Genomic DNA, 25,287 nt, shown 5'->3' on the forward strand with positions numbered 1-25,287 from the left:
TTACGTAAACCAGGCCGAGACCCCCTCCTGATGGCCTCCTATCCTACCCTGTCTATGCTGAACATCGAATATAAGATCCTGGGGAAATGACTAGCTAACCAACTACTTGCTACTGTCCCACTGCTAATCCATGAGGACCATAATAGCTGCATTCCAGGCAGCAATATGGGGTTGATTCTGCAGCTGTTATTCACGCTCCTGGAGTGGGCATGTAGTACGAGAGGAACAGCCTTGGATCACCTCACTTGATGTAGGAAAGGCGTTTGACACTTTAAGTTGGGCTTACCTCGAGGCGACCCTGGCGGGGTTTGGCATGGGTCCCCATTTCCTACAATGGATACGACAATTATACCTTGGGCCGCAGGCCAGGGTGAAAACGGGTAGCACTTACTCATCACTTCTGTCAATAGTGAGGGGTACACGACAGGGCTGCCCCCTATCACCGATCCTTTTTGCTCTGGCCATGGAGCCGCTAGCTTGTAAATTTCGGCTGCGGGTGAGGGACTGTGGTATACGGGTCCATCAACGATGGCACATTGTCTTGTTGTACGCTGATGACGAGCGGCGAGGCTGGGATCTTACAGCTCATCATGGCTCTTTTAAATGATCATGCGGGCGTATCTGGACTCCAGGTTAACTGGGCAAAATCGGTGGTGTTTCCAATGACACCAGCACAAAGACAGCTAGCGCTGCTTACACCGCTGAAGTGGGCGTTCAACACCTTTAAATACTTGGGGATATAGATTTACCACTTGGGGTTGGACACGGTTGATGGGAACCTAGGCAGAGCTATCAGGCTAGTGCGCATGACCCTCCCATTTTAAAGGTGCCTCTCTTTGCCGCCAATGTGCTGAGTAGCAATATCCAAGATGTTAATACTTCCCCGTCTTTTATACGTTTTCTGCGTACTTCCATATCGCCTGCCCTGGACACTCTTCCAAAATCTAGAATCATTACTGGTATCACTGAAATGGGGTGCTTCGCGGGCTCGGGTGGCCCTTCATAAAATATACTTGCCACTGTCGAATGGCGGCCCGGGCGTGCCAAATTATGAACTGTAATACGCAGCAGCACAGCTACAGTGGCAGATGCGGTGGCTCGCCAAAAGCAACGTCACTAAGTTGATCACTGGAGCTGTGACCTGGGATATCCCAACGCTCCTGGAGTGGCTCTCGGGAACGGCTGTGCCGACCCAGAGGTGACGAGGCAACCTGTTGATGACTGCCACCCGGCGGCACTGGGTTAGGTACGTGCCACCCAAGGGCTGCCCACCACCTTACACTCCTAGTCTACCTTTGGAGTTGCTCCCCGGCACGTACTCATGCCATGGACGTCCGGAGCTGGGAACATGGAGGGAGAGTGGGCTGGACACATCAGGGCACATGTTTACTGACTCGCAGTTGTTGACGTTTGAGGGCCTGGTGCAATCGTATGGAGTGTCACAGGACTCCTTTTGAGTATATGCCCTATTGACTCGCCTGTCCGTGCAGTGTTGGGATGCAAACGGGGTGGAACCTGTTACTTCGCACTTACTGCACACCCTGCTTTCACATGGCCGCGGGCGTCAAGCCATAACAGCTATATACACCTTCATTAGATTAGACAATCCTTCTGCATTGCTTACACTGTGAGCGTATTGGGATGGTGAACTGTCCATTACCCTGTTGGATAAACAATGGCAACAATGTCTTAACCACCCCAAAATTATCTTGACTAACACCAGGGTGAAATATACTCAATTTAACTACCTTCATCAAACGTATCTCATTCCTCACAGACTGACACACATGTACCCTTCTGCCAGGGATCTCTGCCCTAGATGCAGAAATCAAGAAGCTACTTTTACTCACATAGTCTGGACTTAGACGACCATTTGCGTGTTTTGGCTGGAGGTGGCTGCTGTGCTTGCAGCGGTGACAGATGCGTGGGTGGAGGTGGAACCCCTCCACTTCCTGGTGGGAGTTACGAGACGTAACTCGACTTGCAAGAGTGTGAATAAATATCTGGATCTTGGTCTGGGTTTGGCTAAACCCCTGTACAAGGGAAGTTTTTTTTTCTCAAACATATGTTTATAGCCATTTCGTAAAGCAGATATCACAAAGTCTTTTGAGACTCAGAGGCCGTATAAGTCCTCACATAGCAACCAAAGTATTCCACCAGACTGGTGGCTAAGGTATGTAGACTGTAGAGATGCGAGAGAACAAGAGATCTGATACCGTCCTCACTTGTGGTTCCCTCATGAGGTCCTGGCCCACCCTGTTGAAGAGCAGACTCCACAGCCGGAGCCCCGTGTAGTGTCAGCTGTGGGTTCAGGGTCAGTGGCAGGAAGACCTAATAGGTCAAGGCCCTCCCTCAGATCGGTGATGTGAAGTTGCTTGTTGTGCCATTCGAAACTGAGGACATAGGGATAGGTCCAGCGGTATCTAAGGTTGTCGTCCCGCAGCTTGGAAGTGATGGGTTGGAACTGTCTCCTCATTAATGTTGCGGGCTCCACGTATTGATATATGCTGCACTCGTGCCCCTGGAAGGAGATTGAGTGCTTTTTTCTGGCTGCTACAAAGATGGTCTCTTTCACCTTGTAGGAATGAAATTTCACAAGAATATCTCTTGTGCGCTTCCAGTCCCCAGTTGCTGACCCTCCAACCCTATACACTCTTTCAAGCTTGATTTTTAGGACCTGTGGACTAACGATTTCTGCAAAGAGGCCTACTAGAAAGGCTTCCAGGTTGGGCCCTCCTCCCCCTCTTCCAGGTGTCGAATCCGTAGGTTGTCTCTGTGTGCTCTGTTTTCAAGGACTTCCACTTTCAGTTGGTTGTGGTGCAACTGGTCCTGGAGAGCACAAATCGTATCCTGCATTTTGGAGGAGCGCGTGTCAATTTACTTAGTTTGTTCCTCTAGCTCCACTACTCTTACTCCCACAGAGCCTACATCCCGCTGGAGGGAGGCCATTTGATCATTCAGGTCATTTTTCAACTGATCGACTGAGCCCTTAATGTCCTGACTCAATTACTTCCGAATTTCCATCTTGAAGTCTCGAAGTGAAGCCATGAAGTCTTCTTTGGTAAAAGCCATATTGTCGGTGTTGACTTCACGGTCCTCGGAAGAGAGCTTATCTGTTGGAGCGAAGAACCGGGTGACCCCAGTCGCTGCTTTGGTGACAGCTTTCTTAGGCGGCATAGAGGCAAGCCCATCGATCTCCACTACTCTGGTGCCCCAGCCCTCCGTCGTCGCCCAAGAAGTTGCAGGCGCATCCTGTGATCACAGAATGGACTGCAGGTAGGGGGAATGGCAAATATCGCCCGAGGCACTGGCGCGAACCGGGAGCCGAGACGGATTACTTCCGCTCGGCCATCTTGCCTGTCCACGCCCCCCATGGCAGGGTTTTTTAATGGCGATCGAGGCTGGAGCTGCTGCAGACGTCCCCCCCCCGGAATTTCCCCCATATTACTGGGGATGCGAAGTTGCTCACCCCCCCATTTACCTTACTGTCTCTTCTCCAGCCCCAGCACATCCACTTTCCCCTCCCCCCCTCGCCCATTTATTCCTATGTTTACTCCCGAGGTGCACGACACAACTGCACGACACGACAGCACACATCCCATCATGTCCCTATATTTATATCTATGTCACTTTCTATCACACCAGACCAGCTATTGTGGTTGCACTGAAGCTTTATATACAGGGGATTGAGTTTTGTTCTCTTATTCAGGTCACATGTGGATTTTCTCTTTCTATTTTTCCTTATTTTGTTTATTGTGTTTTTTGTATCTGAATTCATATTGTCTCTTTCAGAGTTATGCAGTATGTCAAGAGACTGGATTTGTGGAGCAATGCTGGAGTCTCCATTTGATTTGTTGTAATTTGCCAATGTTCGGTTGTGCGCTTCCAGTCCCCAGTTGCTGACCCTCCAACCCTATGTACTCTTTCAAGCTTGATTTTTAGGACCCGTGGACTAACGATTTCTGCAAAGAGGCCTACTAGAAAGGCTTCCAGGTTGGGCCCTCCTCCCCCTCTTCCAGGTGTCAAATCCGTAGGTTGTCTCCGCGTGCTCTATTTTCAAGGACTTACACTTTCAGTCGGTTGTGGTGCAACTGGTCCTGGAGAGCACAAATCGTATCCTGCATTTTGGAGGAGCGCGTGTCAATTTCCTTAGTTTGTTCCTCTAGCTCCACTACTCTTACTCCCACAGAGTCTACTTCCCGCTGGAGGGAGGCCATTTGATCATTCAGGTCATTTTTCAACTGATCGATTGAGCCCTTAATGTCCTGACTCAATTACTTCCGAAGCTCTATCTTGAAGTCTCGAAGTGAAGCCATGAAGTCTTCTTTGGTAAAAGCCATATTGTCGGTGTTGTCTTCACGGTCCTCGGAAGAGAGCTTATCTGTTGGAGCGAAGAAACGGGTGACCCCAGTCGCTGCTTTGGTGACAGCTTTCTTAGGCGGCATTGAGGCAAGCCCATCGATCTCCACTCCTCCGGTGCCCCAGCCCTCCGTCGTCGCCCAAGAAGTTGCAGGCGCATCCTGTGATCACAGAATGAACTGCAGGTAGGGGGAATGGCTAATATCGCCCGAGGCACTGGCGCGGACCGGGAGCCGAGACGGATTACATCCGCTCGGCCATCTTGCCTGTCCACGCCCCCCCATGGCAGGGTTTTTTAACGGCGATCGAGGCTGGAGCTGCTGCAGACGTTCCCCCCCCCGGAATTTCACCCATATTACCGGGGATGCGAAATTGCTCACCCCCCATTTACCTTACTGTCTCTTCTCCAGCCCCAGCACATCCACTTTCCCCTCCCCTCCTCTCCCTCGCCCATTTATTCCTATGTTTACTCCCGAGGTGCACGACACAACTGCGCGACACGACAGCACACATCCCATCATGTCCCTATATTTATATCTATGTCACTTTCTATCACACCAGACCAGCTATTGTGGTTGCACTGAAACTTTATATACAGGGGATCAGGTTTTGTTCTCTTATTCAGGTCACATGTGGATTTTCTCTTTCTAATTGTTCCTTATTTTGTTTGTTGTGTTTTTTGTATCCGAATTCATATTGTCTCTTTCAGAGTTATGCAGTATGTCAAGAGACTGGATTTGTGGAGCAATGCTGGAGTCTCCATTTGATTTGTTGTAATTTGCCAATGTTCGGCTGTGCTGTGCTGCCGAGTGACACAGTGAGCCGCCCTTCCCAGTAGTCATTGAAATGTTAATTGATAATGAGTTTCTTTCTCCCCCTAACTAAGCCATTTGATGTTCTTCAAATTTTTACTGTCAAACGTATGCTCTGATAACTATACAAATGCTCTGGATATTCCTTTGTTAAAATCAATAAAAATCATTGATAACATTTTTTTTATCAAATCAGTGACACAAGCATCAACAACGAGTTTCAAAATCTCCATACAAAATGCTGACAATTCTTGAGCTGAGGACTGGCGACCAAACGTCGAAATGAGAGTTGATTTAGGATCAGAAGTCGTAATCCACTCAGTCTTGGAGGATCAAGTACCATCAGAGTCAAGATCCTGGGAGCCTTGACTCCTGGGACTACCAGTTTAATGTTCAAATAAATGAGAGAGACCCCCTATGAACACCAGGGGATTGGGGTACTATACTAGTATCAAATGTTGTATCCCTTGGCTAACACACTTCTACTTTGATATTGGTCCTAAGTCAATTCTATACACACACCGTATGCATTACACTCTTATCCACACACTTGTATAGTTTGAACCATTTATTTATAAAAATTAATGTTTTGTTACACAGCTGGTTTAAAATCACAAAGCAATATCACAATGTTACATAAAAGGGTTTTCAAAATACATACATTACAATGGTTAAAAAGAGCAATGAAAGTCAATTGCACTGGGTTTATAAAAGAAAAGTGAGAAAAGTCACAACAGAGGAGAGACATGCATAAGACATAAGCAATTTGTCATTAGGAATTACACATCAGAGACTCAAGTGATTGTCACCAACTAAACCTAGGCCCGTTATTTTCTGGACTCCAGGGAAGTTTTATATCTCGCGATTGTGTGTCTGCGGCGTCGACGCGTTTCGATGGCTTAATGTTGATACTCTGCCATCTTTTTCAAGACTATAAAATTCAGTCTCTCCTATATTCTGGGCACGGGATGGTTGCCACTTTCAATAGTACTCCTAGGAATAGACAATGCACTATCAAAGTTCTATTGTGGAGATCAGTTCTAAATCACAACATCACAAATTACATATTCTTTATATGTTTATAAGCAAACAGAATTTTTTTTATATAAAGATTGGCATTTCATTTTCACAGTCGTCACGATATCTGCTCTGTCATCTATAATTAGACACAGTTGGATGTTTATATGGGGTCCATCTCACTTATACATCTCCATATATGCCTAACTTGATGTTCTAGTGGTGCCTGATCAATAGGTTTTTATCTATTCTACCTTGGCGGTTGCATTCTTTCATGAAGCATATATATATATATATAGGTATGTATATATATATATATATATATATATATATATATATATATATATATATATATATATATATATATATATATATGGGATTGTTGGGGAGGAGGAAAGTTAACCCAAAATGGTGATATGATCTGGATTGTAGGGTATACCTCTGAAACTCAGGTTAATGCCTAATGTTACAATCAAACATCCCCTCTGGTGTGTTCTTCAGTCGTATTATCAAAAAAAAATGTAATGTATATATAAAAGCAGTTTCTACGTAGGATAGAACGGGTTACTCTTACTTTTTTTCTCTATTTTTTACCTGTTTACATTGTACTTCAGGTCCTGAACGATCTGATCACAGTCCTAGAGCTTCAAACGTTGTTTTATCATAGTCTTCTAATCTTTGTAGACAAGGGAATTAGCATATTAGTTGTTTTATCATAGTCTTCTAATCTTTGTAGACAAGGGAATTAGCATATTAGTTATCAGCTTTCAAGCTACTCTGACAAAACAAGGACGGGCAGTAGGCAATTACAGATGTGGGTCTTGTTCAATATGCCCAAACTGTCTAGAAAGTAAGACCCTGAACTTCAATGGCAGAACAATGATCCCGAAAAACCTGACGAACTGTAGAAGCAAAAGCGTAATCTACCTCATCATCTGCCCATGTGGGCTAGGGTATGTAGGTGAAACCGGGAGAGAATTACGCGTAAGATTACTAGAGCACAGATCTTCAATTAAAAACAAAAAGGAAAATGCTCCACTAACTGAACACTTTGTGACAAATAACTACAAATGCAACCAATTTTCGTGGTTTATCCTAGAGAAGGTCAGTATCAGCAGGAGGGGAGGAAATTTAGAAGCACTCAGGAAGAGACGCGAGCAGTGGTATATATGCCATCTAGATACAATCAAGAAAGGCTTGAACTCACGTGAAGATTGGATGACAGTTGTGGTAAATTACTAGCATTCCAAAAATCTAGAGTATAATAATATTCAATACCTATTAAAGATCATAAGTCAAAAACAACTCTACCACTGGGGCCTCGCAAAAACACAAATGTGGTAGGAAGCAGGAAGACCCATTTTAGAATTATATCGACTGTCATCGAGAGATAATAATAATAATAAAATGACCCTTCCCCCTATGACAAAATGTAATTGATGGTAGTATAATGATAGAAAAGCACTATATATAGCGCTCTAATCAGGGTACAAATGGAAAACATATTGAGCTACATCACGGAGCTCCGGGGAAATAATTGGTTTGTTTCACCCAAAATTATCGGGTTCCCTGACAATCATGGTCCACTATAAAACAAACACCGTGGCCAGAAGCGAAATCGAAGCTTGGAAAACGACAAAAATGCTTTTATAATAAGGCTGAGTTTGAGACCGGCATCCAGAAAGAGGCTTGGAGCACGCGAGTAAAAACGAGGCTTGGAACTCGTGGCACTCCAACCAATGAGAAAGGCGGAGCCACAGCGTGGGAGCCGATTTTGAAGTAAAACAGCTGTCGGCATTTAAAAGATAGCCAATAACAACTCTGAGTACAGAGGTTAAAACCCGACTTTGAGTATAGTAAGGTAACTACCACGCCGGATACCCGTGCTGAGCAGCCAGAGGGAGTGGAGCTTCACGTCGCTAGAAGTAAGCCGGTAAGAGAACTGCCCCACCCCAAATCTCTGCAACACGCCAAGAAATATGGTGTGGAAACCTTGCAACACGCCAAGAAATATGGTGTGGAAATCTTCTAATACCCGTTATGCCTGGTTAAAAATCTTTTTCAGACTACCTACTGGAAAAGAACCCACTCTTCATTACAAGGTTCTGTCTCAAAACAACAGGAGCAAAGAAAATCGAAGCGAGAGGGAGGGGAGCCCAGTATTGTAAGAGAAAGCTGGTAAGATAAACACCCAACCCAAACCCTTTGTAAAACGTTAAGAGATGCGATTTACACGTCTTCTAATAGCCCCTATATTTTGCTTTAAACATTTGCAGATTTCCCATTGCATAAGAAGTGTGCCATTAATCCCACTCCCCGATTAGGAGGTTTCTCCCTAAACGGAGCACGGTAAGATTCGAGGTTGAGAGTGGATAGACATATCGCACAAATATGCCGATGTCATGCAGGAAATTAGCGATACAAATGCAATGTTAAATTATTTATTCCAGGAATACTCCCGGGGCATAGTGACAGAACGGAAAACATTAATAAAATCTAGAGTCCGCCATAACTACATTCCAAAACGCCACCCACATGGAATAAAGGTAAAAGTGAACGGGGTAACCAGAGTATCCGAGGTGTTTAGAACCTAAAGTAGGTACAGGAGGTCGATGATAATAGTGGTAAAAGATACATATATTTTGCAGGCATCAAGTGTGTACGAATTAAAACACAAGAAACAGATAGACGGACTTGAGGCAATAAATCACGCACCATAAGGTAACTCTTAGTTAGATTTTTCAAGTACCTATATATACAGTTAGAGGATGCCAGATAACTAATATGCTAATTTCCTTGTCTACAAAGATTAGAAGACTATGATAAAACAACGTTTGAAGCTCTAGGACTGTGATCAGATCGTTCAGGACCTGAAGTACAATGTAAACAGGTAAAAAATAGAGAAAAAAAGTAAGAGTAACCCGTTCTATCCTACGTAGAAACTGCTTTTATATATAAATAAAATATTTTTTTGATAATACGACTGAAGAACACACCACAGGGGGTGTTCGATTGTAACATTAGGCATTAACCTGAGTTTCAGAGGTATACCCTACAATCCAGATCATATCACCATTTTGGGTTAACTTTCCTCCTCCCCAACAATCCCATATATATATATATATATATATATATATATGCTTCATGAAAGAATGCAACCGCCAAGGTAGAATAGTTAAAAACCTATTGATCAGGCACCACTAGAACATCAAGTTAGGCATATATGGAGGTGTATAAGTGAGATGGACCCCATATAAACATCCAACTGTGTCTAATTATAGATGACAGTGCAGATATCATGACGACTGTGAAAATGAAATGCCAATCTTTATATAAAAAAAATTCTGTTTGCTTATAAACATATAAAGAATATGTAATTTGTGATGTTGTGATTTAGAACTGATCTCCACAATAGAACTTTGATAGTGCATTGTCTATTCCTAGGAGTACTATTGAAAGTGGCAACCATCCAGTGCCCAGAATATAGGAGAGACAGAATTTTATAGTCTTGAAAAAGATGGCAGAGTATCAACATTAAGCCATCGAAACGCGTCGATGCCGCAGACACACAATCGCGAGATATAAAACTTCCCTGGAGTCCAGAAAATAACGTGCCTAGGTTTAGTTGGTGACAATCACTTGAGTCTCTGATGTGTAATCCCTAATGACAAATTGCTTATGTCTTATGCATGTCTCTCCTCTGTTGTGACTTTTCTCACTTTTCTTTTATAAACCCAGTGCAATTGACTTTCATTGCTCTTTTTAACCATTGTAATGTATGTATTTTGAAAACCCTTTTATGTAACATTGTGATATTGCTTTGTGATTTTAAACCAGCTGTGTAACAAAACATTAACTTTTATAAATAAATGGTTCAAACTATACAAGTGTGTGGATAAGAGTGTAATGCATACGGTGTGTGTATAGAATTGACTTAGGACCAATATCAAGGTAGAAGTGTGTTAGCCAAGGGATACAACATTTGATACTAACAGTTTAATGTCAATAATCAGCATGGTCTCTTCGTGTCTCACTCTTCCAGACCTCAGTCTCCCGGACCTCTCCGGGCCCTGCATCTGTCACTGTATGTTCAGTAGGGAGCAGCGTAGTTCCGAGACAGCACTCATTCTATTCTTGATTTCCTTAGGCCTTCTTGACTTGGCTCTTGTCACTTTGCTGGAAACATGTCGAAATCAACCCTCTCCTAAAAAAAACTTCCGCGGAGCCCACCGACCTCAAAAACTTCAGACCTATTTCCCTGCTTCCTTATCCGGGCAAAGTCATCGAAAAAGCTGTCAATAAACTAACTCACCACCTTCATAGAAGAAAACAACATCCTTGACTGCTCCCAATCGGGCTTCAGTAAGAACCACAAAATAAAAAACACTCTTTTCATGGCATCAGACAACATCTGCTCCCTACTCGACAGAGGAGAGACACGGCTCTCATCCTCCTGGACCTCTCCGCAGCCTTCAACATTGTCTTCCACCGCAACCTAGCCCACAGACTCCACGAAACAGGTATCCGGAACAAAGCCCTCGACTAGATCGTGTCTTTCCTCTCTGGCAGGACCCAACGAGTCCGCCCAACCCTGTTCAAGATCTACATGGCCTTGTTCGCATCAATCATCAGAGCACACAGCACACAGACCTAACATCACATCATATGCAGACGACACCCAACTTATCCTTTCCCTCTCCAACCAACCCAACATCACAAGATGCAACTTTCAAGTTGGTATGGAAGCCGTCGCCAGATGGATGAAGAACAGCTGCCTACAACTCAAAATGAACAAAACCGAAGTCCTCATCATGGGTTCATACCCCAATGCCTGGAACGACACCTGGTGGCCCCCCGCACTCGGGCCCTCCTCGCTCCTATGAACCATGCATGCAATCTCGAGATCATCCTGTACTCCAAACTCAAAATGGACCACCAGGTCAACGCCATCACCTCCTCCTGCTACCACACATTGCGCCTACTACAAAAGACCTTCAACTGGATCCTCCACAAACACTGGAAAACAATCACACATGCCCTCATCAGTAGCAGCCTGGACCATGGCAATGCACTATATGCAGGGATCAACAAGAACCTCACCGCAAACTCCAGAATGCCGCCGCCAGACTAGACCTCAACCGACTGCTCCACTGCCACATCAGCCAACACCTACGGACCCTATACTGGCTCCCTGTATAGAAGAGAATTACCTTCAAGCTTCTCACCCATGCGCACAAGGCCCTCCACAACATCGGACCCGTCAACGTAAACTACTGCCTCACGTTCCACGCCCACAACGTTCTCTCCGCTCAGCCCAGCTCACCCTTGTAACGGTACCTCGGACCAAGAAGACCAGAGTAGGAGCACGCTACTTCTCCCCCTCATGGCCAAGGCATTGAACTCCATTCTCTCCACCTCCGACAGACCACATCGCTCCCTAAGATCCTAAAAGACCTCAAGACCTGGCTCTTCGATGGGACTTATTGACCACCCTCCAGACTACTGCGACCCCCCCTCTCAATCCTTCTCCCCCCTCACCCCAGTGCCTTGAGACCCATTCTGGGTGAGTAGTCTGCGCTCTATAAGCAATGCAATGTCCTCTGAGGGGATATCAATGCACTGACCTTGCCCAGGATAGAGATTCACATAACAGCTTTTTTTATAGGGAATTTGGTGGATGCACAGTTCATACTGGTATTTATTGTCCTCTAGAGTGCAGATCTGAACTTCCATCTGCTTGAGTTTTTATTTTCACTTCCATTTTTACTGTTCTTCCTGTTTCCTGGTTACTAGATTGTACCCTTACTTCTGTCTAATGCCTTCACATGTCGTGCTATTGTATGGTTCTAGTGCTGATGCTGCTAAATTATATTTATTTTAAGTGTGGCACAAACAGTGGACTGTTCAATAATTTTTGCATCTTTGTAAGGTATGTCATCCTTGCAGGTTCGCGTTGGTGGTCTGTGTGGGTGTCAAGATCTCAGTGCGAACAGACCCCTTCATGGTCTTGAAGAACCTTAAACTTCAAGATTTCTACTTTTTGTTCAGAGGAGTGTACTCTGACGCCAACCAAGGACCCTGGTAAAGCGCTTTTTGGGGTTCAGTGAATTACTTTTGCAGAGGCCAGCAGGGCTCAGGCATGTCTAGTTTTCCTTCTCTGACAGTAGGGAAGGCCTTAAGCAGCAGGGTAGTCCTCTGCCAGGAGGACAGTCCTTCTTTTGTAGTATCCACTTATCTAGGAGTGCACTTAAGATTCAGTCAGTGGGCCCATTATTTATGCCTGTTGCCAGCTTTGAAGTGGGTGAACCTATTAGTCTTCCCCCAAATCTTCGTCTTGAATTTCTTTCCTCCCGGCACTGGTCCCAGGATGCCTAGAGTTACAAAAGGCTGGTGAAAATTTCTTTGTTTGATTGATGAGGCAGATCCTTTGATGTACACGTTAGGTAGGTGACAGATCCATCCCTCTAATCAGGTCAGGATTACCCATCCTTCCAACACCCAGACCCCTTTGTGATCCTGTCTGGGAGGAATACACGACAGCCAACTACACTTCTGCCAGAAGTCTGGTTGCCCGCCTGAATTACGCGTTTGCGATCGCATACTTCGTGGATCGTGCGGCTGGCTACCAAATGTCATGGCGCTAGCAAACAGATCGGAAAATTCATCGGAGATTGCAGGCATCCCGGTAAGTCACTCTCAAGTACGCCAAAATGTTTTTGAGTGCGTGATCTAAAATAATAATCCGCTCTGGTGTGCAGTACAGAGCTTTCGGTAACCTCCAGTTCTACGCTGAATGCAGAGTTGCCAAAAATCTGCAAACTCCGCGAGCGGAGTAGAGTTTTACGCCCAGGGTTAGTGATGGCATGCATGGATGTGATATGCGCGGTAAAGACTTACGCGTGGTAGTGACAGGCATAGTAAAGACTTATGCATGGCAGTACACTGCTTTGAAATGATTGTTTCCCATCAAGTGGGGACCAAGCAAAAGGGAAAATCACAAACCGTTTTTTCCAATGTTAATTCCTATAAGAAATTGCAATAAGTGATAAAGAAAAAATGGCTGAACGGAATTACAGCAAATTTGGCAAAAAAAGAGAGTACTTTATAAACAGTTGGTCCCATGGGAGTCCAGCTGTTTTGCACTTATTTTTTAAGGCCTCTGATTGGCCGAGAGAGCTTTTTCGTTTGTCACACTTTCGCTGGACCGGTGCAATCTGGCTGGCCGGGTAAAAAATGTTGCTATTAACGAACACAGGGACTTGGTCCTATTGTCCTGAATTTGTTGAAAAGAAATATGATAAGTATAAGGGACCAGTATAGGGATACCCTAACCCCCTACGACTTATAGGTACAGTGGGACCCCACTGAACAAAGAAAATCAGTCGCTCAAGCGTCCTCTTGATGGTCATGTGGGGCCGTGCAAACCTCACTGAATAAATCGGTACCATGGATGTGAAGCTTGAGCAGTGGTACCGTGAGAGTTCTGCTGTACCACAAAAAATATAAAAAAGAAATATTTAAATTGGTGAAGTGCCTAGATGCAGGCAAGGGCTTGAAACCAACGCCTCGCTGTGCATGGCCAAATGCCGTGAACATTGGCGGGTTGGCTGCAGGCGGGGGGGGGGGGGTTGGGCCCTCCGGCTAACTCTTTGCTGTGCACGGCCAAAGGATGTGTGCGGTGGGGTTGGTCAAAAGCAGTGGTTCGGGTGTTGGCCCCACAATGTACAGACAAAGGCCCGATATGAAGGGGCTTGGGTGCTCACTGGGGTTTAGGCATAGAGCCTGGTCAAAAGGGGTTTTGGTACCTCAGGCCCTGTGCCCAACCTCATCCTTAACATTAATAGACAGACATGGCAATCAGCATAAACGTTTTTCTATCTGTTAAATCAAAGCTAGTACTACCAAGAACGTTAGTTTTGGTTTTTGAACAGTTATTAACTTTTTTTATTTTTGAATTTTTGAGGATTTGAACTAAAAACAAGAAAAAAGAGGTATCAACTTAGAATAAAAAACAATATATCCTGCAGACTTGCTGTTGAGCAGTAAGGTACTAGACTGGACTCCAGCAGAGACTATCAACTACAGTCTATGCAGTTTAATGAAATTCTACTGTACAAGGGGTTTACATTGCAGATCAGGTCCACTACAGTTTCAGCAGGGGCAATGTTCCCAGGCTGCACACTGTGATTTGGAGCACTCAATATAGAGGCTCCTTCATCCTCTTGACATTTCCTCTCTGCAGCAATAAGCCACTTCCTGTGCTATGCCTTTTGATGTTTCAACTTCCTAGAGGTACCACAACAGTACATTTTCCAGTAAAACGTTCCTGGAAAATTAGCGATCACACAGGGTGTAGCTGACAACGATGGCTAAGACTTACACCAGGAAACACCAGATATGACTTAACACCATCTTCCCAGTATGAAGATATAAACATGGTGTCTATGACATCAACATCCCATTATCAAGTAGGCCTAAGAAAAAATATTTTCATTTACAATTTTTATGCTTCATACAGTGCAAAAATATTAGTACTCCAAATGTCACATGCACATTGTGTAATCAAGTAAATGTTTATGGCAATCCAGGATACCATTGTATAGGCACTTCCAGAATGTGAAAGCACCTCGGATCAATGTCCTCAAACAGGATTGCCTGGGCTGCGTACCAGAGATGATATGCAGTAGGTGACGAAGTATAAAGAGCAATAATGTAGTAAGACACCAACAGAAAGAGCAGGACTGCAATATTGTACAAAATATTGCAATGAATGTCATCAGGTAGTCTTTTCAAGTGAGACTAACAGTATAGTTTTCTCCAAAGCAATGAACAAAAGTTTCATTATTCAGTAATACAAAAACATTGTGTAAAGACATTTTAATAAATGTAAAAAAAATCCTTAAAAATAAAAAAATATATTTTTACATCTACTTCTGCCTAACTCCATTATGGCTGTGCTTGCATCTCTCCTATCCTGCTTGCTTTCTTTGGTCAGCTTTGTGCCCCTCCATCTCCACTCTCCCACCTGCACTCTATTATCTGTGTGCGTGTCCCTACCATTAATTTTCAGCCCTTCACGGTCCATTGTGTAGCGACTGAATATAACACCTGCCCTCCCCTCTCAGATTGCACAGACTCCCTTCCCTCTCTCCACCCTGCCCTCCATTCTCCATGTACGTGCCCCTACACCCTTCTCCTACCCTCTGTACTTTCTTGTTCTGCCACTACACTAGCTGCTTTTTATCCCCAGTCAAGTTGCTTCCCCTGACTAGATCCTCCTCCTTTCTGCCTTGTGATGTCTGAGTTTGAAATCCTCCCACCTGTCGTCTAATATCTTTGGTCTGTTGTGCTACACTGCCCATGCTGACTGACCTTTCTGATCAGTGCTCTACTCTTTTTTTTGCCTCCCTGTCATCTACCCTCTGTTCTCTGTGATTCTGTTCCTGTCTTGGCCTCCAGCCCTCCATGATCCACTGCACTGCCAATGCACTTGCAGCTTGCAGTCCCTGCTTAGCCTGTTGCCCCCTCCTCTGCACCCATCCCATGTCCTCTGTTGTCCATGTCAGTACACCTGAACATACTCTGCTGCCCTCTCTGGTACCTTTTGTTGGTACCGTCAGTTGCACCTTCGCTCTCTGATCTCTTTGCTAGCCCCAGTCCTCCCCATCCCACTGCTATGAAACATCTTATGGTTTTCAAAGCTGATGGCATGCACCACATATTGAGTCCCATTTGAAAAGGTATATTTACATGTGAGTATACTTGCACATATAGGTTTACTACAAAGTGCTGATTAATAGGCCTCCACCACCTGAAACAAGGGGTCCCAATTTATGAGTAACCTTTTACATGTAGGTGGAGGGCGCAGCCACTGTTTTGGACATTTCCACCACTGTGGTGGAGATCTCACATTGGTACTGCATAGGGAGATATTAAAACATTTATTACATTTAAAAATAGTTTATATTAAATGTTAAGATAAATTAAATTCATATATTTCTTTTAAATGTAGAACAAAATACAAAAATGGTTCAGCAATTTTAACTTAATGCCGAATTAAATGTTAATGTTATTTAATTAAATGAAAGTGTTTTATTAAAGATGTATTTTTAAAAAAACGAACGCAAAACTTTGTATTCATTTCTTGAGTATTAAAATTGATCAAAAGTTATAAATAGCATTAATATTTACCATTGTTTTATAAGCTATAATTATTTTTAAATTAAAAATATTTTGGAAAAAAAAAGTCATTTTTTATTTACATATACTTTTTAACATTAAATTATATTATTGTATATCTTTAAAAGTCAAAATAAATAAATGTATTTGTACAATATATCCTATGGGGGATGAAAAGCAAGTCACTCTTTCAGAAGATCAGTGGTGTTCCAGATCCCCAGCAAGGAAAAGGAGAATTAGTCAATTGTCTTCTTCTGCAAGCCCCCCTTCTGATGATCTAGACAACACTTGGAAGCCACCATCTCGGTCTGAGAGTGAGATATGCCATGAGACAAGGCTAGGGAAAAGTAAGGTTCCAAAAAGCCTTAGAGTTATGGAGGTGGATGTAGAAAAAGAGGAGGATGATGAGCCAGTCATCATGAATATTAGTCCCGCCCCAGTGGCGACTGACATTACCCCATCCCAAATTGCTGTGAGGGATGTGGCACTGATACCACCAACACAGATGATACCACCAACACCACCTCCAGCTTCAATAGGCAGTGACCTACATCCACCACAACCACCTCAGTAAAAGTAGGTACTGCAGAGAGTCAAACGTCACGCAGACCTACCAGTTCATCCGGCATTGAAGGTGACACCAGCAGTGCCTGAAAGTTGACCTTCTTTTTTGTTAGCAGGAAGGAGGTGAACATTGCTATATGCTCCATTTGAGAACAATGTGTTAGTCGGTGTAAGCTTGGGACAAACTATGGTACCGGTAGCCATACTACCCATCTGAAAAAACACCACTTGATCAAGTGTGAGGCGTACCCTAGCGGCCTAAAAACTGCATCCATTGTTGTTGGTGGGAATGAAGAAGTAGAAGATCTAATCATGGTGGAAGATGAACAAGTGGGGGATCATTTTCTCTAGTACACAAAGTAGCCCTGTCCCCAGCAGTGAAGTGGTACCGCCCACATCCTCAGCAGCCACATCGGAGTGGCACAAGACTAAGAGTCACGCTGAGACACCAAGGGGTCCCAGGCAAGTGAGGTACCTCAACAAAAAAGCGAATGTTGAAATTAACAACATCTGGTGTCAAGACATCACTGCGTCAGTGGCACCAGAAAAGAAAAAAATCCAGGCTACCATTCTCAGTATGTTTAGGTCGAAGGGGCAGTACGAACACAACCTCCCAATATCACATTTATACAACCCAAAGCTGGCTAAAATGTTAGCACTGTACCTCCTCCTTTTTTCTTTTGTGGAAGGGGTGGATTTTCATGAATTTATGACAGCCATCTGCCCAAAATGGAAGGTTCCCAGCCGTTTCTATTTCGCCAGTGCTGCTGTTCCAGCATTACATCGCAACGTGCTGGAATTGCTTGGCCAGGCTTTTCAGCAGAGTGCTTTTCACACTGACAACAGACATGTGGACCAGATGCCAAGCCACTGAATACATGTGCACCACTGAACACTCGATCTCTTTTGTGGAAGTTAGAAAAAAGATATCTGCAGTTGTTGACGCTGCTGAGATTTTTTATGCCACTCGTAAACATGCAACTGTAGCCATGTTCGCCATGGAGAAATCTCATACTGCTGTAAACATTTTGGAAGACTTTGACAGGCATTGGCCAAGAGGGCTTAACATTGGTTTTGTTGCCACGGACAATGGCAGTATTATAGGTAAGGCCATGGCCGATGGTGACTATTTCAGGGTCCTGTGTTTGGTGCACTGCATTAACATAATTGTTCAAGACTTTCTGAAAAAAAGGAAGACCGAGTCAGCAACTTACTGACTACCTGCAGAAGAATTTGCACACATTGTCCGCATTCTTTTAAAGCCTGGTAACAGCTGAAGATGATTCAATGTGAACATAGAATACAAGTTAAAGCACTCATCCAGGAGGTGCCAACAAGTTGAAACTCAATGTATTACATGGTTGAACGTCTGTTTGAGCAGTACAGACCCATCAATGAATATGTCATGCAAAGAGGGGATGCTACTGTGAAAGGCATGATCATTGAGATGGTTCAATGGGGCCTAGTTAAATGCCTGACAGAGATGCTATTTCCTTTCAAGCTCTTCCCACGTGAAGTCAGCAAGGAGGACTGTACTATGGGCCAAGCTATCCCATTGTTGCTCATGCTACAGGAAAAGCTAAAGGGTTGTCTACAATGTACGCAGGTGTGAAGGAAAAATAAGATTCATTTGAGTTGGTTGAGAGCTTAACCCTTCGCTCATCAAAAAATACAAGGAGGCAAAGAGGCATTGTGTCATGCAACCCTTACATTTGTGCCACAATTCTGGATCCACAGTACAAAGCAGTACTGAACACATTGATTATTTTTTCAGAAGGGAATGTTCCCTACTAAAAAAGCTGCATAGTTGTGGAAGGCAATTGTTTAGAAAAAGAATGGCTGGGAATTACAGGCCCGCTACTCTAGGCCACACCAAGTACTGTGAGGCAGCCGGCGCCAAGTTCAACTTCAGTGGCTAAGGGCAGTGCATTTGGCTCACAGCAGCCAAAACCACCAACAACACCAAGAACAACATCAAGAAGGACAGAAGCATTAGCCTCACCAAAATCAGCACAGGAATGGTTTCTACAGCAAGGGCTTGTTAGGTCCAATACTGAGGCTAAGGCAAAAGAGGCCAAGCCGAGCACCCCTGAGCATTGAGCATATGGTCCAGGCCTCTCTGGATGATCCAACAGAGGTCTTCATTGATCAAAACCCATTGCTGTATTTGTATGGGAAAAGGCACCACTGCCCAGTGGTCAACAGCCTGGCGATAAACTGTTTGGGTTGCCCTGTCACAAGTGTGTCTTCTGAGCGTGTTTTCAGTGTTGCTGTGCCGTTCTGACAGTGAGAAGGACCAGTCTCTCACCCCAAAACGTGGGGAGGTTAACCATGATCAATCTGAATCAGCACTTTATACAACTGGATTACACCATACCTGAAGTAGCACAGCAGGAATATGATGATGACGGCGAATTGAGTCATTAATCGCTATTTGCCATGCAGACAGCCATGTGCCTAGCCCTATTCTCAAACACGAATCACAGGTAAGATAAGCATTTTGGGGAGGTAGAATAATGGGCTAGGACTTGGAGGAGAGGAGAGACTGACAGTAGTACTAGTAAAGTACTACTGGGGCAATTGAATTCACTAACTCTGTTAGTGGCACTTTTGTACATTTTTGGACGTATAGATAATTCATGCTGGTAAGTTTGTAGAAACCAAACGTACAGTAACCCCCGCCCACCACCACACAAAATAATATGAACGCGTATACTATGTTTAAGTATGTAAAATAAATGAATATATTTCCCCTAACAAAATAAACTAACCCAACTCACCCCCTCCCTAACCCCAGACAAGGTCCAAAAGTCTGTTGTCAAGTCTTCTTCCCAACTCACCCCCCTCACTAACCCCAAACAAGGTCCAAAAGTCCATCGTCAAGTCTTCTTCCCAACTCACCCCCCTCCCTAACCCCAAACAAGGTCCAAAAGTCCGTCTTCAAGTCAAGTCTTCTTCCCAACTCACCCCCCTCCCTAACCCCAAACAAGGTCCAAATGTCCTTCAGGTCCCTTTTCCCAATGCCAAATTCCCACCCCCCAACAGCCTTTAAAAAAGGGGAAAGGGACAGTCGCTTCCTCCGGCGGTGTCCTGTGGATAGGTGGTCCTGCAGCTCTTTGCGGAGGTCCCGGATCTGGCGTTGTTGTTTCTTTGCCAAGCGCTCCAGGTAGTCCACTCTCTTTTGGAGGTGGCGCAGATGTGCCATCCAGGCTCTGGGGGGGCAGCAGTTGTTTTTGCTGCTGTGCGGCGGCAGCGGGAGGCTGTCGGGCCATGGCGCCGTTTCGCTGGAGGCTGCTGGCTGGTGGACCAGGGGGCACTGGAGAAGGATGCAGCAGTTGCCGCCTCCTCATCCTGCTCCCGAGCCCACAGCCGCCGATATTCGGTGCAAATGGCCTCCAGCTTACGGGCCCTGGCCCGGACAGCCATCTCCTTCTGGGTGAGTTTTTGTTGCGGAGCATCGATATGAAGAAAGAAAGAAAAATACTGTAGCCAATAGTCTTTAACATTAACTCAAAATAATTCAACAGAAAGTTGTCCCACAGTAACACTAGCAACTTGCAAGCACAGTATAACATTTTCGCATGTATCTTTCCGCCGTCTTTGTAGGCCTGTGACATTAGTGGGAGTTTCAGGAATTCTACTAACACCACTATGGACTCACTACTACATAGTCAGAGAGTCAGAAACTACACCAGTCTTCTTCTTTTTTTGTCTTGTTTTGCAAAAGAAATTACTTGTACGTGAACTTGTGGTAGCCTACCCGGCATAATGCCAGCTCACTCAGCTTGCACCCAAGAAAAACAGACCCGAGCCATGATGACGCAGACTCGCATTACTTTAAGCAGTACATGCAGGTTGGGATAGGAAAGCTCTTACTTTTCTATAGGGGTGACACTGGCCATACTCGGTTACATCAAGGGCTACTGCTCAATGTAATTTATATTTCGCACTGCCCCCGGGCCTTGATTACTACAAAAGGAAAATGAAGATTATTCTTTTCTGATCATATATCCTGCCGACCACATGCTCTTTGCTTATTTATTGGATGACTTTAGGTGCTTTGTTTTGATAGATTGAGTGAACAACAGCGATAGTCCACCCATGACACAGCTGAAAGAAAATTATTAACATAGGGAGTGAGTATGATACCCATAATTGCCGGAGGAAGGGACTTGACTTGATATAACGTCAACTATACAATACATAGACAATATATGCTGTGCTTGGAAAGTAAACTACTGTACTGTTAGTCAAGGGAATATTTCTGAACAATCACAACTTCTAGTATTTGGATTTCCTCAGCTTTGCTACACTGGCACGGACATGCTGTTCAAAATAACACTCTTCATCCACTGAGCGTCTGCTCTACTACATACAGCTCTGCTATCTATGAGGAAGACGATGATACCATCTAGGCTCCCAAAGTAAATGTCTATCATTCTTCTTAATGTCTCAACTGTACCAAGTTTACTTTTTCTCAACAACCAACTAACACCCTTTTCCTTTTATTTGGTAAACCACCGTCTTGACTTGCATTTGAATTTGACCCAAATGATATATTGCAATGCACACCACACATGCATTTTCTCTGATTTACCTACACAGGCAGTCATCGTTTCTTTCTCCTCCAACCATCCTTGCTTCAAGTAGCTATGCATGTGATTCCTTCCTATCAGCCACCTCTGCCTGCATTCAAAAACACGTATCATTCTTTACAGTCATAAATGTTACGACTCCCTCGTCCTTCCTTTCACCCTTATTTCCCTTTTCGTTCTTCACATCCCTCAAGTTCATCTGATATGACTTGGCTTCACGATAAGTGTTTCCCAGCTGAGTTGAAGTCAAATAGAGGGGGCCATTGCTTACCCGAGAACTACAGCCGCTAATGCTATGGCTAAGTCAAAGTTGACTGTCTTCTCCGTGATTGGCAAAAATGTAGTTCTAAGTTAGTAACTGTTCTTAACAGTACAGTGTACTTGTACTAGTGTACTGTCTACTGTACAGTACATCATACACTCCTTTGCGAGCCTACTCAAAAATGGCAATGAGTAAGGAGTATAATAACTTACCACCGTCCGCCGCCGCTGAGCCATCCCCCACAGCTCCTCCTGGTGGCACTTGTTGTGGCGCCGCCGCATCACCCCCTGGAGTGGACCCCTCTGCACTGCTGGCCCCGGCACTGGTGTTAGGTGCCGCATCTGATGTTGTGACGTCTAGAAAAAACATGTCATATTTTCAGATGCCATACACCACCCCCTGTTTCGTCTCGTAATGAAAGAAAATGTTAATACATAACCAAATTTTAATTATTGGGAATTAAAAAAGTGACGGTTTTGGGGAGGGTGTTAACCTTTTATATGGTTAGCCATTAAATGCTACACTTTTTGGCAGAACTGATGAATGCTTGCTTTTTAACATGCACCATTATTCTAATTACAGACAGAAGATTCCATTGCCCTTCTGCCAACAGGACAATTCACCACCTACTCCTCATCACCAGCAGTACTTTAAGTACTTTAAGGAAGGTGGGGGCTCCCGCACAGTTTTTCTAATAATTTGATGTGCTAAGTTATATTGATTCAAAGGAATGTTATTTAAACTTTAACGTCATCTATCATCACCAGTGCTCGCTCAGAATACTGCACTATTAAAAATAAAGAAATTCTTTTTTTATTTCTTATTTGAAAATAAAACTTTAAAACTAACAAACACTGTGTGGTTTTTGTTCACCTGTGAGTGAGCGGAAGGGTTTGAACTACTGCACTTTGCAGGCATGTTTCCGTGACTCTGATAGGTCGGGACTCCGCGGTAGTCTTCTTCTGTTCTTCTGGGTCATAATCATTGGTCCGACACACTAGATAGTCGGTCAGGGGATTGGGGGTTCAACTTCTGTTCGGACTGACATATGTGGAAAGTCGAACTGCACCTATCATAAACAATGTCCTATTTCTCTTGTCCATACTTCTTTATGTGCAGAATTGTCCCTGAAACACTAGCGGTATGGTATGTGCTCCTATCAAATAAAAAAAGCCAACTACTAGCTTATTCTTGTTGGACACATTGACATTTTGTTGTTGGAAATTGTCAAAGCACTTACAATAAGAAGACTGGAATAGACAGCAAGGGCAACCCAGAGGACTGCACTCAGTGCTGAGAGCTATTGCTGGATCAGAGTTTTGTTTAACACCGTTTGCCGACTGGGCAAGCTTAACTACCTACACAGACCGACTAATAATAGTAAATAATAGTAGTAGCAGAGAGAGTGATGGTAGAGACAGGATAAGAATGTAGAAACAGTCTACAAGAAGATCAAAGACTGTTTTGTAAAAAATAGAATTAGGAAACAATTTGTAATGAATAGGACCTGTAAAAGTTAGGGAAGTATAATTATTAATATTAACAACAGAACAACTTACTGGGGCCAGCAGAAGAGCCTGCAGAGGACCGTTCCTGCCCACCTTGTTCCGCCGGAGTTTCAGGTGTAGTCTTCTTGCCCCTGGGAGGTGCTGATGATCATGAAATAAACACAAACATGGATGATTTTTTTTTTAAATATTTGATTTCTTTGACCACAATCTAAAATTATCTCGGGGAAACAAATTACCAACAATTGCACTACATGTATTGATTGACCTATATGATCTGGTCAACTAGGATAGATAGTACAGTATTGCTGGATTCACAGACCGTCTACTAGGAAAATTATGTAAATCACTAACTAAACCAACAACAAAAAGGTTCTACTACGACTGCCAGCACTCAACAGCACGCGACGTGACAGACACAGTCCGTCATCATGATTGCAGACCACTAAAAAAATGTCCTACTACTAAATAACAAGTCATAATATACTCAACCTATCAATCCACCGCTATCTCTTCTTAGTGGCAGCAGGAGTACAAAGGAAGGACTAGACTTGAGTCTCTAGTCTCTCTAGCATTACGCAGTTCTGCTCTCAAATGAGCACAAAGTTGCAAACAAGTAAGCATAGTAGCAACGCCACTGAGCAGGCAAGCACCTGCAATCACAGAAGCTATTTAAACATTAATTTACCTGAAATGTAATCGAATCGGCAGCATTCTTGCTCTTCGGGAAAAACATATATTAGCAATATAACACAGAGCAGAAGAAAACAAAGTAGTTATTAAATAGCTGCTCACCAAGGGCAGGGATCTCCACACCTAGCAGGTGGAGCAGGTTCTGCTCCTGGTCAAGGAGGTCCGACTACCGGTGCGTCGCTTGCTGGTAGGTGCGCCGGACCTCCGACTCCCTCCGCATGGCCCAGCACACCTTAGCCCACAGCTGGCGATGCTCCCGGAGGCCAAACCCAGACCCGAGCCTGCCCCCTGCTGACACGGTCTTGGGGAGGTGGCGCTGCACATAAAAGATAAGTGCTGCCTCCTCCACCGCGCTGAAAATCTCCCTGGCCTTAACATCCTCCCCTCTTAAGCGCCCGCAAGGGAGCCGGCTACGGGGTGCGGTACCCTTCCCCTTCAGATTTTTGCCGGCTCCCTTTGCCATGGTCCTGGACAGTAAAGTCAAGTAAAAAATAGGAAAGAATAGGGAAAAAGTAAAGAAAAGAAAAAAGGTTTAAAAAGTAGTTTTAAAGTATTCAAAAGTAGAAAAAAACACAAAATATAGATGTAGAAAAATAGAGGGATAGATAAGGAGTAAAAAAGATCAAAAATAAGTTCAAAGAAACAAAGGATTGCAGAGATTAGGGGAGGATACAAAAAGCATGCCCAGAACCATAGCAATGAATGAAAAACAACATGGCCGCGCCCATTGAGGACCGCGTGGGTAAGTTCGCGCGGAATTTTCTCCCCTGAACACGCAAAAAGGGACGGGAACAAGAAATTGAGGCCCGCACGTAGGAATTGCACAACGCGAGCATGCAACTGGGGCCCGGAAATGGAAATACGCAACGCTAACACGTGAAACAAGATGGCCGCGCCCATGTACTTCGCGGTCAGTGTGGTGGAAAAAATCCCGCAAACACACACAGCGCCCCGCAAACATGCAAAAAAAATCTGCAAATTCGCACGAATTCGCGGATTTTGCGGAACGCGAATTCGATTTCACGCAGATTTGTGTACCGCGAATTCGCAAATTTTGCCCATACTTAGTTAAAAGAATTATATAGTAGTAGCAGAGTAGACTACAGAGACTAGGAGGAGAGAGTAGTAGGACAAGGGAAGGTACCGCATCACCATTTTGTTCACACTATCAGCAGTCTTTTAAAACTGGCTGCGGAAAAGGCAGCACTGAGAAGTGAAACAAACAATCAACCCCACCACATTTTTTTAAATCATTCATAATATATTCAAATGTAAAAGTATTAAAAGTTCATTATTCT

The sequence above is a fragment of the Lissotriton helveticus genome, chromosome 2_1 (genome assembly GCF_964261635.1).
Source record: "Lissotriton helveticus chromosome 2_1, aLisHel1.1, whole genome shotgun sequence".
Classification (NCBI taxonomy): domain Eukaryota; kingdom Metazoa; phylum Chordata; class Amphibia; order Caudata; family Salamandridae; genus Lissotriton; species Lissotriton helveticus.